A 15,442-nucleotide genomic window follows, 5' to 3' on the forward strand; every position below is an offset into this window, starting at 1 on the left:
CAAACCACCTGCTGTTAGCAGACAATATTCAAAAGATCCATAGATTTGTTACACCTTTAACAAGTAATTTAGCTTTAGTTTTCAAATGAAGCAGGAAGTGAGGCAGAATACACTTAATACTAGTACTTTTGATTTCTAGAGTCAGACACGCTAACGTAAAACCGTCACTCCTCATGAAGCAGGGAACATGGTCCATTGCTCTATAGGTTTTGTGAAATGTTTAAACATGTTTCAAAATCTCAAAATTCAGATTCCATGAAAAACAGAAGTGCACTGATGAGCAAAATCATTTATTATGGGGGGAGGGGAGGGAAGTGCACCTTTTCCAAGCTAGTTTGTTACAGGTTTTTTTGGGGGGTGGGAGGGAGGGTAAGAATCAGTTGGTTTTTTGTCTGTTATAATTTATGAAAAGAACTGTGTTGCTAGGGAGGACTTTTTCAAGTCATTCCTCTTTCAGCTTACAGAAACTGTAGAGGGAAAACAACTTTCTGCTATAGAAATAATTCCTTAAATTTAAACTGTCTCTAGCTCTAATAGAAACCAGACAAAACCAGTACAATTAATATATATATATATATATTTGAAACAGAAATCCAATTATATTTAAAAAATTCTGGAAGGTGGAGAGCAAAAATAAACCTTTCTTCTGTGACAAAAAAATACAGCTACAACTGAACTGAAACTACACCTATTGTGAATTATAGAGGACTTTTAGAGATTTAATTATACATACACAATTAAAAAAATAAAAGAACTGCATAGTGGTCATGAATTACCCTCTGCAAATAGCTACTAATCAGTCTATGAACAAATGTAGTATTTCTAACTAATGTCTTGCATAGCCAAGAAGAAAGGAAGGATTAATGATGTCATTACTTTCAAGTGTGCGTAATGTCATGTAGGTGATATCTAAGCACTGAAGGTGTTTTGGGGTAAAGAATACCTATGCTACTCACCCTCCTGGTCTCTTTTTGTTCATTGTTCTCCTTTTTTTCACAATTCTCTCTAACTATTTGATCCGTTTAAATAGCTTGAAATAATTTCTGTAACCAAATTGAATAAAAGGTAGCATGACAGTATGTATTGCACTATATGTGTCGAACAATACTTGTTAGAATAGTTTTTAGTCTTTTATGTGTTCTTGAGCATCAACTACATTCTATTATTGAATATGGTTCTTCAGATTTTCTGATATAAATGAAGAGGAGAGGAGGAAAGCATCATAATTCAAGGTCTTCTCAGTTATCCTCTGAATTTTATGATCACCTGCATGCTCCATTCAGTCCTTGTCTCAAATGTAAAGATCTGTGCTGCAGTGCTGCCAGATATCTATAAGACAGTCATATTGGCACAGAGAAGTGATGTTGTTAACCCAGTGTCCTCTCTCTCACAAGTGGAGGTAGCACATGCATATAGAACATTTTAAGAAGCAGGTAAGAATAAAGCAATATTTCTCTAGCATGCTAACCCAGCCTCTGAAAATTAATAGCTTTGAGACTTCCATATTAAGAAATGACATTTTAGCTGATATCTCCTCTGGCAAGTAACGTAGCACCAGAATTCATCCCTAGGGCCTAGCCCTTAGAATAGCTCACTCCCAGGCTATCTTTTTAAATGAAAAGATTAGTCTCCTTTCAGACAAATCCAGGTTTATATTCTGGAGATATTTCACTCCATAAACTACCTCAGAGAGCCTTTATAGAGACCAGTTTTTCCTTCTTCTAGTATATGATGGTACTGTCCCAGTGCATGCTCTGCCCTCATGCAACCCTAATATTTTTCATGCCACATCCTCAACCCATGCTCCCAACACTGCTCTATCATTTCTAGTACTTGAATGAAGAGGGCTGAGGGAAGGTAGAAACAAAGTTGTCTAAAAATTAATAGTTATCTTGGAGCCTATGGAATACTGAATGTATTCTTGTAGAGACCTGGGCCCAAGGACATTCAGTGTGGATGCATTGGTTCACTTGAGTGGTGCATTGCCCCCTGAGCCGTGTGAACATGAGTTACTTTGTATGACTTGTTCTGAGGACTCATTTCCTGGAGAAGGTTCCTTTACCAATATAAATGTATCTTCCATGTTTAATGGTCCTTGTAGACTTTTCTTCCACAAATCAGCCTAAATGCATCTGCTAAATGCCAGCTGAAGACATAAGAAAGCAAGGACAGCAAAGGAAGGAAGGAAGGAAAGAAGAAAGAGAGAAAGAGAGAAAGAAAGAGAGAGAGAAAGAGAGAGAGAGAGAAAGAGAGAAAGAGAAGGAAAGAAGGAAAGAGGGAAAGAAGGAAAGAAGGAAAGAAAGAAAGAAAAGAGTTTATTAAAGAAAGTTTATTAAAGAAAAAGAGTTTATTAAAACTACATGGTAGGTTATACTAGAAGCATAAGGTAACAAGAAGGGAGCAAAGTGTTGAGATAAGAATCAGATAGAAGTTCACACAAGAGATATGTTACCTTCTGTTAACATGAGAAACTTTCATTATACTCTGCAAGTTTTCTACTTATCAAGTTTTTACTACCTTGCTGGCTTTTCTGATTTAGCTTTGTTTACTGTTGGGTTATTTTTCTTTTTCTTCTAATTTCTCTTTGAGTTGAAGAGGCAGTAACACAACCTGTCCTCAAGCCATCTTCTCTGAATATCAGGTTGTGGAATACTACATAGTTAGAATGAAAAATTTAAATTCTTTCTTCTATTTAAAAATAATCCCAGATACATTTTTAACTGTAATTATTTTTAATCTTCACTGTAAGTTAGTATAAATCAAATTTGTATATATGTAAGATGATTCCTTAACCAAAAAAGTTATTATATGAACAGGAAGTGTTACAAGAAGATGCAGCAGAATATTTAGCATTAACTCAAAGAGCTGCTACAATTGCAAGGAAGTTAATTCTGCAAGTTCTTTAACACTGAGTGGGCAGCTGCAAAATAATGGATTTTTTGGCTAAGTCATCAATACTACCTTTTGAGAAAACTTCATCTTTTTGGACTGTAGTCCTTTACATAATGTGTAAGTTGGCTTTGCAGTATCACAGTATCACAGTATCACAGTATGTTTGAGATTGGAAGGGACCTCAAAAGATCATCTAGTCCAATCTCCCTGCTGGAGCAGGAACTCCTAGGTGAGGTTGCACAGGAACATGTCCAGGTGCGTCTTGAATGTCTCCAGAGAAGGAGACTCCACAACCCCCCTGGGCAGCCTGTTCCAGTGCTCTGTCACCCTCAATGAGAAGAAGTTTTTCTCAAATTTAAGTGGAACCTCTTGTGTTCCCGCTTGATCCCATTGCCCCTTGTCCTATCATTGTTTGCCAACGAGAAGAGCCTGGCTCCATCCTCATGCCACTCACCCTTTATATATTTATAAACATTAATAAGGTCACCCCTCAGTCTCCTCTTCTCCAAACTAAAGAGACCGAGCTCCCTCAGCCTTTCCTCATAAGGGAGGTGCTCCACTCCCTTAATCATCTTGGTTGCCCTACGCTGGACCCTCTCCAGCAGTTCCCTGTCCTTCTTGAAATGAGGGGCCCAGAACTGGACATAATATTCCAGATGTGGTCTCACCAGGGCAGAGTAGAGGGGAAGGAGGACCTCTCTTGATCTACTAACCACCCCCCTTCTAATACATCCTAGGATGCCATTGGCCTTCCTGGCCACAAGGGCACAGTGCTGGCTCATGGTCATCCTGTTGTCCACCAGGATCTCCAGGTCCCTTTCCCCTACACTGCTCTCTAATATGTAATTTCCCAATCGATACTGGAACCTGGGATTGTTCCTGCCCAGATGCAGGACTCTACACTTTTCCTTGTTAAATTTCATTAGGTTATTCCCCGCCCAACTCTCCAGCCTGTCCAGATCTCGCTGGATGGCAGCACAGCCTTCTGGCGTGTCAGCCACTCCTCCCAGCTTAGTGTCATCAGCAAACTTGCTGATAGTACACTCTATTCCCTCGTCTAAGTCGTTAATGAATATATTGAATAATACTGGCCCCAGTACTGACCCCTGAGGTACTCCACTAGATACTGGTCTCCAACTAGACTCCGCACCATTGACTACCACTCTCTGGCTTCTCTCCTTAAGCCAGTTTGTAACCCAGAGATAAGCAGGATTGCTATCACTTCGCTGTTTGTGTTGGATTGCTCAGTGCAGACTGTGAATAATGGGTAACTGCCACCTCTGCTTCATCAGCTGCCAAATTTCAGCACTGAAATTTCTGTCAGTAAGAAGTGCACTAAGACAGGCCATTTAGACTCTATAGTAGAACCATAGATTTAAGAATTCAAGAAGAATAATTCATCTAACCGCTCTAGCAAGTTTGTACATTTGAAGGAAAATAGAAGATTGGAATGTATATAGCCTTCTATTGTGTTTATGAAAAAAACAAAAAACCACAAATAAACAAACAAAATCCAGCAGATTTTGAGCATATTATGCATCTTGGAATGCATATACATTCGTATTTCATCTTTAAAACAAAAGTCAACACGTGCTTCATGTTTTTCTCTTTCATGCTTAATTTTGCCATGATGAGAAACAACTTTGCTTTTGAAGTAGACAGGTATACTTTTTTCTTCCTCTAAGGGATAAAAAGAAGTGTTTTGGGATCACCATGTTGCCTATGAGAAATTCTAGCATTCCAGGAGAAACAAGATGCAGTAAAATCTGTCACTATTGTTTTATTAAGCCAGCAAAATATAAGACTGTCTCTATCATTATATTTACTAAATATTCTTAAGCAAACACAAGCAAAGTTTAAAATCTATTTGTAATAGTATTTAGGGAACGATTGAAGAAGAATCTTAAAATTCTACTGGATACTACCAGAATTAGTAGAACCACCAAATGCTCCTGTAGAGAGCAAAGTGTAGAGAAAATGCTGTGTAGATGAGAATGATGATATGTCAGAGGTCCTAACTAGTGTGTTGTATGAAGTGCTGATGAAGGAAAAAGAGAAGCTATTGTAGTTAGCATATTTCAAAAATAAGGAAACTGCTGAATTCAGGATGATAGAAAAGAGACTCTGGGAGTAGAATTGTACCTCCATGCATGCACTTTATGAAAATGGTTCTTCTATTCATAGGCAAATACTGAAAACTGCCTCACATTGGTATTTTCTTGACATGAACAGGTCATATGCAACCAGTATATTATCAAGAAAGCAGATTGCATTTCAGTTCCCTGGCCAGGGACATCATCTGTGACACAAAATGTGTGGGGTCATTGAGCTGCCATGATGATGATTACAACTTGAACAACATAACTATGAGTATCATTTTGCTTACAACAACACTTCTGAATCAGAGCATTTTTCAGAAGTAGATATACAAATCACGTGATTTTAAAATAATTGATATTTACACAGAAGGTAAAATTAATCTTGAGCAAGTAAGGCACTATCATCTCCACAAAATCCTAATATGGCATATAAATCAGGAAGCTGTAAGATTAAAACCATAAAAGGTATAGACAAATGGAAATATTTAAACATGCTTTAAATAACTAATGAATACTCAAATTTTTGTTAAGAAACCCATGAAAGCTCTGCTCTCTGAAGGCAGAAGAGGATGCCAAAATATTGTCACAGGGGAACTCAAGGTGAACTATTCATGAGAACAGAACCACACCACTGTGTGACATGAAGTCTAAGAGTAATTTACGAAGCGGGATGGAATGTGGATACTGGATACTTCTAAGATTTCAGTTCTGTCAATTCAGAGGAACAGGACACCCACTCTGAGTATTCAAGATGCCCGAGTCCTGCTGGCAACCTGGCATTTGCTCCTCAGCCTCAGTCTTCTGCACAGTGGTGGATGACCCTCGATGTATTCTTCCCTTGCCATGTTCAAGGGGATGTTTTTTTTAGCTTTATATTGCTTCATAGTTCAGTTGGCTCTACCAATCAAATTTCTTTATGTTCCTCCATATCTAAAAGCAATAAGTGATCATCATTTTGGTCATAATCTCCTTTTGGCATCTTGTCTTAAATATATGATATTACAAGGATGTAAAGTTATTTACACTGCATCTGAGCTGCCAAGCTGTCTTTTTCTTCCCCCGCCCCGGCCCCATATATTTAAACCATTAGGGAGAACAGATGCATTTCAGAGCTTTCAGGTGGGGTGGCCCCCCAAGACAACTATCTGAACTTCAGTTGTTACCACAAGACATGTAATAAACTTCTGATGAGTAAGAACTGGGGAGATGCAGTAAAAATCTCATTCTTTTTCTGAGCAGTATTTTCAAATACGCTTCATCCCGTAACAAATATTTCCTTGAAATACCATACGTAGTTGAATTTTAGACATATGCAAACTCCCAACTAAATGCAAACTAGAAGTTATTCAAAATGTCAAAAAAATCTAGTATGAATGTAAAATTTTAACAAAACCTAAAATATTGAATACAGCTAAAAATACAGTTCATTATTTTTAACCACCTGTCAAATTCAAAGCAAACAACCAAACAAGAAACATATTCTCCTACTAAAGCTTTTTTTAAAAACCCATAGTCATCAAATGAACTGCATTTCTCTTTCAGACATATCCAAACTTTTTACATACAAAAAATAATTTTTTGCCAATTACTTTGATTAAAATTAATTGCATTTTACACTGATGTCCATGAGCTGCATAGCACTGTTGATGAGAATTTTTACAGCTTCTCATCTCTGAGCTGTGTCAGTAACAGATCTGAAAATGATGCACATTAGGAATAGCCGGTTTGATTGCATTAACTAGTTTCTGATAAATTCCTTCAAAATGTTTTTGAAATTTCACAGAATCTAAAAAAGACTGTATGGAAATGAAACAAGTTTTCACTATGAAGGTCAAAAAGAGCATTAAACAAGATACATAACAAACTCTTAAACATTTATATTTTAATTACTCTTCTCAAGAATCAAGACTTTATGGGCAGATAAATCTCTGGTCTCTGTAATGACCTGGAACAAAAGGTGACAGTCAGCAGAAAATTTACTTTGTGGCAGAAGTTACAGGTAGAACGACCGAGCCAATTTAAGTACCACGGTTGTTTAACATGCCCTTCTGTACTATTTTCTCCCAATATGCACTTCCACATGGTTATTTCACATTATAGGTGTATTTTCAAGTTCTGATGCATATTTAAATCTTTGAGATTAATAATAAAGAAATACCAAGATTTATTTTTACTCATTCTGGTTTCAACTGAGATGGAGTTAATTTTCTTCCTAGTAGCTGGTATAGTTCTGTGTTTTGGATTTAGTATGAGAATAATGTTGATAATTCATTGATGTTTTAGTTATTACTAAGTAGTTAAGGACTTTTCAGCTTCTCAAACTTGCTTGACAACAAGAAAGTGGGGAGCGCACAAAGGCTGGGAAGAGGCACAGGCAGGACAGCTGACCCTAACTGACAAAGGGATATTCTACACCATATGATGTCACACTCAGCATATAAAAGCTGGGGGAAGAAAAAGGAAGAGGAAGACATTTGTAGTTATGTTATTTGTCTTCCCAAGTAACTGTTATGTGTGATGCAACCCTGCTGTCCTGGAGATGGCTGAACAGCTGCCTGCCAATGAGAAGTAGTGATTGAATTCCTTTTACTGCTTTGCTTGTGTATGGCTTTTGCTTTTCCTATCAAATTAAACTATCTTTATCTTGACCCATGAGTTTTCTCACTTTAACCTTTCAATTCTCTTCCCCTTCCCACTGGGGTTAAAGTAAGCAAGCAGCCGTGTGGGGCTTAGTTGCTGGTTGGGATTAAACTACAATATTTCTGAATACCTAACAATGTTTAACTGGACAGGTATATAGCTCATCTTTTGGTGATAAGAGGTGGAAAGATTTATGAAAACATTAATTATAATAAGATTAATCATTTTACATGCATTTTAGATAACAATCCCATATATGGGGTCATATTTCCATCTAAATGAAAAAAAAAAATAAAAATCAGCCTTTCAGGGGTTCATTTCCTCCTTTTAAAAATATGAGTATTTTATTTCAACATGGAATGTGTGTGGTTTCTGATAGTCATTCCTATTAGCCACTGTATCAGTTAAAGGTTTAAATGTGAGGTTATAAAGACTTCATGTTACACAAATATACTTCCAAAATAGTGTTTAAGGTTTTTGAGACCAAACAAGTAGCTCAAGGGTGACTAAATTCCAGGTTATAATCCAGTTAACCTCATTGGTTTGTTACCTTCATTGATTAACTTCCTCACTACATAACCTAAGAGCTCCATAGATAAAGTATACTGAGAAAGGTCCATTCTGGTCTCTGCCTAGAGCTTCACAGTCATCTAGGTCAAGGCACACAACCTCTAAATATTGTCTAAATCTTGCTTTCTTAGAAAAGCCTCACAAAACTCTATGTGCCCACAAAAATGATTAGCCTATTCAGAAGAAAATCTGACTTCTGCATTAGAGTCCAGTGGCCACAACACTGGGAAACAAAACTGTATATCACAAAGAAGTCCATAACTCTTAGAATAGGAGCTGTTCTACATGTGATCACTGTGAAACTCATTGCTAAATGCACTATAGAGAATCCAATAGTTAAGGTTTTGATGAGTTTGTACCATTACCAGCCCTACCAGTCATCTGTGGTAGTGGCATTGCAAGAAAGGTTGTATGTACTCTCTTGCAGTTTATTCACTTTGCCTCTCCACTAAGACATCTCCCTTTTTAATCCACATTGTCTGGCATGGTACCTTATACAGTGTAACTGAGTCTGTACTGACTTGTATTACAAGAGGATACAAACAGAATCTGACCTGTATACAGTGTTATTTAGGCTGAAGACCAGCTTGACACCATCATTGTTTTCTAGAATAATTACAGGAACATGGATATACATATTTTCATAATCCTTGTTCTTTGTGATTAATGCAGAATCACCTCTGGAAGCAGACACTGCTGAATACCATGACTGAGAACACATGCAAATCCCTAATTAGTACAAACCCATTGTATTATAATGAAGTGATGGGTAACAAAAGTGTGTGCTGCTGGTTTTATTAGTCCTACAGCTATTGTTATCAGCAGGGTAATTTTATATATACAGGCATTACACAATTTTGGGGAAAAAAAAATACAAGAAAATCTGTTTCACTGAACTCTCAGATAGTGCTATGGCATAAAAATGAGACAGAATTCCCTAGCCCTTTTCCTCTCCCTATTTCTATGACATCTGGGTGAGCACTCTCTCTCCAAGTTATCAGCTTCCTGAGAGGCAGACACAAGTTTTACTTGTGTGATCACTTCCTTCCTAAGTAAAATCTGAACAGTTCCAGTTTTTGAATTCATTAACTCTGTGTAAGCTGAGCATAAAAGTTTGCAACTTAATAAGAATATAATTAGTTCATTTCCCAGTACAGAACATGGTAATAAAAACATAAGTACACTAAAATTATTTATTCAATAGACAGCTAGAAATAAATACTTCTTCATTTTTCAAAATTGTTTCACAATTAACTGTTTTGTAAAAGGAGCAAGCAGCCAAAATATTATCCCCTTAAATGAAGTACATATTTGACTTTTATGTTGTAGTTTTCTTTCCCTCTTGATTTTAATTCTAACCTCTGCATGGCACATTTATGCTAACCATGTTAAAGTCAAATGGGACAATACAAATCAGGCAAATGTAGATCTCTCTGTGAAATATTTAGTGGCTAAATTTGGTACAAAAATTAAGAAATGTTCTTTGCTCTTAATGATCAATACAATGAAATTGCATCAAATTGACAGAAGCAGTTGCTATGTTCATCAGCCTGAATAACACTAGATATAAGACTTCCTCAAACTAACTGCTACCTGAGAAGAAACTTTTGTATCATTTTTGATTAAAACAAAACAAAACTTTGTGACTAAATTGTGTTCTTAAAATTTTGTGTCAGTCTTAAAAAAGGTATTGCAATATTTTGGTCCACAATACCATGTGAATCCACTACCCACAAGATATTCTTTAAAATGTTTTCAGAATCAAGTTTCTTCATATTTCTTCATAATCTATAATTCTTCATAATTATAGATTAACTCACTTCTATCCTATTAACATATATTTGCTACTCCTAGTTAAAGTCCTTGGGTTCTGTCCTGACCTGAGGGCTGAAGTCTCAGTGTTGACCTCGGCTCACCTTAGCCAGAGCTGAGCTGAGCTACTTTCAGGGCCTGCCTCAGGTCAAGTGTTTGTTGCCTCTCCTGCCTGATTTTGAGCTCTGCCAATGCTGTCTGTGGGGTGTGCAAGTGTATCATACTCCTTCCAGTCTTTAATTTAGGACATTAATGACTTTCCATAAACTGCTCTTCCCCATGCATTCAATTCTTCTTGATGAAGCTGCAACTGCTGAGAGTAAGACCCACAGAGATATTGGAGAGTACAACAGCAAAGAAAAGGAGTAGATATTAATAAATTTTCTTGTATAACTTTAATTGCATTATTAAAGAGACTTTACTGTATTATTTTAGGCTCCAGGTTGATGCAAAGGGACTGTTGTAAAGGAACTAATAAGAGGTGTTCATTGCATTTTGATTACACTGCTAATTTTTTATTTAGATTAACAATAAATTCTTGGCTCTGTATGTATGGTGTGTTCTGTTTACCCCATAGCAAAAAATGTAACACTTTAAATCACTTGAAATTGTTTTTTGTTATGTTTTGTCTTCCTTTTTACTTAGTACTGTCCTAAACTAAGTCATTGCAAACTTTATCAGCAATGATTATTCTGAGCCTAGTTCATTGAAATGTTAAGAAAAAAAACGTTATGTGCACTTCACTGTTTGATGAATTCAGTGATACATATCAGTTTGGTCGTTTTTAGTTAATTTATGCTGTGTCATGTTGATTTTGTATTGTTCTTAATAAAAAATGCTTCCCCAATTCTATCGTAATTTCTTATCCATTTATCTTTCAAACTTTCAATGTAATTTCCCAAACCTATTTTAACTTCAATTTACCTAGTTTTGCATCCAGAAAATGTACACGAATAATAATTACTCAGACCTCAGCTATCATTATTTTTTTCTTCTGCAATTAACCTAAAAGCAGATCAAATTCCCTCCTCATGTTGGATACAACTCATTGTGAGTTAATAAATTGCCATTCAAAATTTTGAGCATAAGAAGCAACTGAAAGACCTTTGAGTTTTTAACAACCATTCAGTCACGAAAGATACCCCCGCATTGCTTTCTTTTGTACATATACAGGCAGTCTCAAATACTCTAAATTACTGCAGCTCTAAGCTTGTATGAGATTTCTTTATCTAAAGAATTACTACTGACCTATCTTCCACTTTATCTGTTAGAACGTTTAGCCTTAAATACTCAGAAGTTGCTACCTGGAAAAAATGTTGTTATTTTTATAGACATAAATTCCTTGTTTTTTGCCTCCCACATGGTGTTAACATTCCTGCCACACCAATAATTCCAGCAGATATCAGTAAATTGTACTTCTAAATGAATAATTCCAGCTCCTCTTGTTTATCATTGGGACTGCTAGTTTTAGTTACAAGCAGTTCGGAGTAGGGGGGATCTCTGCCCTGGGATGATGGACATGGCAGCTGCTTTTCTGTTTCCACCCAGCTGCTCATTCAGTCTCCTTTTCTCAGCAGGACATGGAGTCAAAATGAGATGACAGAACTTATGTATCAAACTAAAGACAGGGAAATTACTTACTAATTACAACTCATCATAGACAACTTTTTACAGCTATTTCCTGTTTGTCCTGTCTTGGGTTATTGGCTGCATTTTTTGAACTGTTACATTTCAGTGACCTTACATCCTTTTTTTTTTTTTTTTTTTTTGGTTACTTGGAGTCCATTTATCTTTGCCTGCCTTCAGTCAGATAGAACACAACATTGTAGTTTTGATTTTGATTTCTTACAAAATTTTCATTCAATCCTTTGATTATTTGCTCTTGGTACATGGTTCTATTCTTCATGGAATCAGAGCTAGCCTGGTTATCTAGGTCTCCTTTTCATTTAAAATGTTCTACAGTATCTGTACGCATTCTTTCTACCTAAAAAATCTTTCCTATGAGTAAAGCTAAGTATATGTTTCATAAAAGAAAAGCTTTATTATAGCTTCAGGCAAGAAAAAATTATTTCAGACCAATTAAAATTGGACAAGACCTTGGTGATGACCTAGTTGAAATCCTTGCTCAAAATATGTCCGGTTCAGGTTCCTGAGGACTTTGTGCAGCTGAATTTTAAGTATCTTCAAGGATGCAGATTTCACAATGTCCCTGTGCAAGCCTAAACCACCTGTCAAGTTTGTATCTAATTAGGATTTCCCTTCTAAAGTTTGTGTAAGTTGCATCTTGTCCTTTTGCTTTTCACCTCTAGAAGAGTGCCTCTTCTTTTTAATAGGCCAGCAGATCACTGAAGACAGCAATTAAAACTCCCCCTTAGCCCTCTAAAACCTGAACAAATCATTCTCAGCTTATCTCAGTGCATCTTGATCAAGACACCTTCTCATCCTGGGGATATTGTACTGGCCTTGCTTGTGTTTTGTAACAATTTTCTGGTAAAAGGGAGCACCAAACGGATTGATTAACACATCTTTCATCAGCTAGAATTACTGTTTCATTGCACATCGTCACAATATTGCATACAGTTGTACCAAAGGAGCAAACTTCTCATATTCGCTCTTTAATTTTTCTCAGAATTTTCTTATCTACCATTGCTGTTGAAATTCACAAGTTGCTAAGTTAAAAACACTGTGTCTCTTTGTTCATGTTCACCACCAATTTATCAGTAAGGAAAAATTAACCACTGTACTCTAGAACAGTTTACTCAGTGTTTCATAGCCTTTGTATCCAGAACACCAACATACTTGTTTGTCTCAACTGACTGAGAAGACACCATTCCAATAACAAAATATCCATTGGAAACCAAATAATCAGAAAAATCAATAAGATTAAAACCATCATAGCCTTCTTTTCTAGCCTAAAAGTCCTCACCTATGCCCTGAAAACTACTCATGTTTTGCCTATACATTCATGGGCAATATTTTAAATTTCCCTTGTATGTATGTCACTGTTCTTGTATTTTGTATCTGCTATTGCAGATCCTCTGAATACTCACGCTGACAGTATTTATACTCACCTGGCTTTTCAAGTTGTTTTTTTTTTTTTCCACTAGAGGCCTGGGGAGTTTTGTTGTTTGGTTTGTTTGTTTGAAATGAAAGCTGTGAATGATGGAACATAAAGTTGTGGTCACAGAAAAAAAGCACTTTAGTTTGATAAGCTGCCACAAGACAATCTATTTCAAACTTTGTGTGAATCAATCAATATCCCCAAAATAAAATGGCTCCAAACACATTTATATTTCAATTGTTTTGTTTTAAAAATGGTAGAAGCGTAAAATACTGTAAAAGTATGCACAAAGTCAATAAATGAATCTATGATTTATCCGGCCTCAATCAGCGTTGTAACTCACTGAGTCCTAATATCACATGGCAGGTGTAAACTCCTTGTAAACTACTTACAAGGCTGACAGACAGAATGAAATTTAATGGTTCCTACGCCTCAAGGCCCCATACACAAAATCAACTTTAATTTGTTACAGAGCAGTCCATGAACATGGGCAAAATGGAGTAATTAATCATTTTCATTGTATAGGTTGATCTAACATTTAAAACATATTTATTTTCATAATTATTGTTTTATTTTGTGTTATTTGGCTGAGGAGAAAATAAAATTTTGTGTAGAATATCCATATAAGTCTTAAGGAATACTAACGACTCATGAAATCTAGTGAGCTAGGTGAGAGGGTTTTTTTAAATCAGCTTCAAAAAATTTCCTCTTTTCCACTAGAATACAAACTTTACAGTGGTCACTTCAGTTTTGCATTATGTTTTTCATTATGTTTTCTTCATGCACAGGTTGAGTATGCATTACACAACTTGTTTCTTCATCATCAAGACTGAGACAAGGCTTTTTGGAGTTACTTGGAAAGAGCTTTGTAACACTTTCAGAAGCATGCAATGAGATGCATTGCTTGAGATGCAGTTAGACTTATTTTCAGAAATGCTGTTCACATCTAATGGACAATCAGGGGCAGAAATGTCTTCCACATGAATGGAGCACTAAATGAAAAATCAAACTTGTTTATTAGCTCTTTATATTATTCCCATTTTCAAAGGCAAGAAGGATACTGGGAACTACAGGTCATCAGGCTTGCATCAGTCTCTAGGAAGAGCAAGTTCTCCTAGAAGGTATTTCCACAAACAAGAAGGACGATGTGACCGGGAACAACTAGCAAGAATCTACCAAGAGCAAATGGTCCTTGACCACTTAATCAGTTTCTATCATGAAATGACTGGGTCTGTGGATGAGAATAGATGTTTATGTTGACTTTAGCAACATTTCTTTTAAATTATCTCCAATAGCAATCTGAAAGTCAAAGGGGTGAGACAGGAACAGGCTCTGCGGATTATAAGGTGGCTAAAAAATGGTTTATCCATCAGATTTAAAAGGCTAGTGAATAACACTGTGAAATCTAGCTAGTACTTAGTTGTACTTGACATTCCACAGATATAGACTTAAGAGCTTCATCTATGCCAGGAAGAGTTAACACTCCTCGCTATTGTGGATGACACCATAATGATGAGTACTTATTAGTGGAAATGAGGATTTCCATTCAGAGGGAATCCAAAAAGCTGAAGGAATGAGCCATTGGAACCTGACGAAGTTTAATACAGAAGAATACACCCAGAATGGAAGAGCCCTACACATCAGTATGGACTGGGAAGTGACTGGCTGTTTAACAGCCTTTCAGAGAAGGATTGGGGAATCTGAATATGCATTAGCAGGGTACCCTTAAGAAAGTGAAAACTTACCAATTACTGGGCTGAATTAGCAAAATTATAACTGTAGATCAAAGCAAGTAAACTATTCCTTCTACTTGGTGTATCTGTAATACTGTGTTTAATTTTGGCTCCTTGTCAATAATTTGGATAAAATCCAGGCAAAGACCACTAAGATACTAGAACACTACGATATTAATACTTCAATGACTGGCACACATAACATGAGAAGGGGCTGAAGGTTTGTGTACCCTGGAGAAGAAAATATTTAAGGGGGTACATAACTGCTCTCTTCTCTCACCAAAAGGAAGGTATAGAGAAAAATGGAACAAACCATTTCTCAGACCTGTACAAGAAAAAAAAAAAAAGGCAGTCATCACTATCTGGGGAAATTAAAAAAAACAAAAACAAAAACAAAAACAAAAACCACACACAAAACAAACAAACAAACAAACAAAAAACAAAACAACACACCAAAACCAACCAACCAAACAACAAACAAAACAAAACAAAACAAAGAGCCCTAGAGTTACCCATATCAAAGTATGTCAAATAGATCAACTGTGTACTTAGTTTCAGAAGAAAAGGGAAAGAACCAGTTATACAAGTACCACCCTAAACCTCTGAGAAGGTATAGTCTGGGTGGATTTCACCTT

Source organism: Nesoenas mayeri (genome assembly GCF_963082525.1).
Source record: "Nesoenas mayeri genome assembly, chromosome: 1".
NCBI classification, from domain to species: domain Eukaryota; kingdom Metazoa; phylum Chordata; class Aves; order Columbiformes; family Columbidae; genus Nesoenas; species Nesoenas mayeri.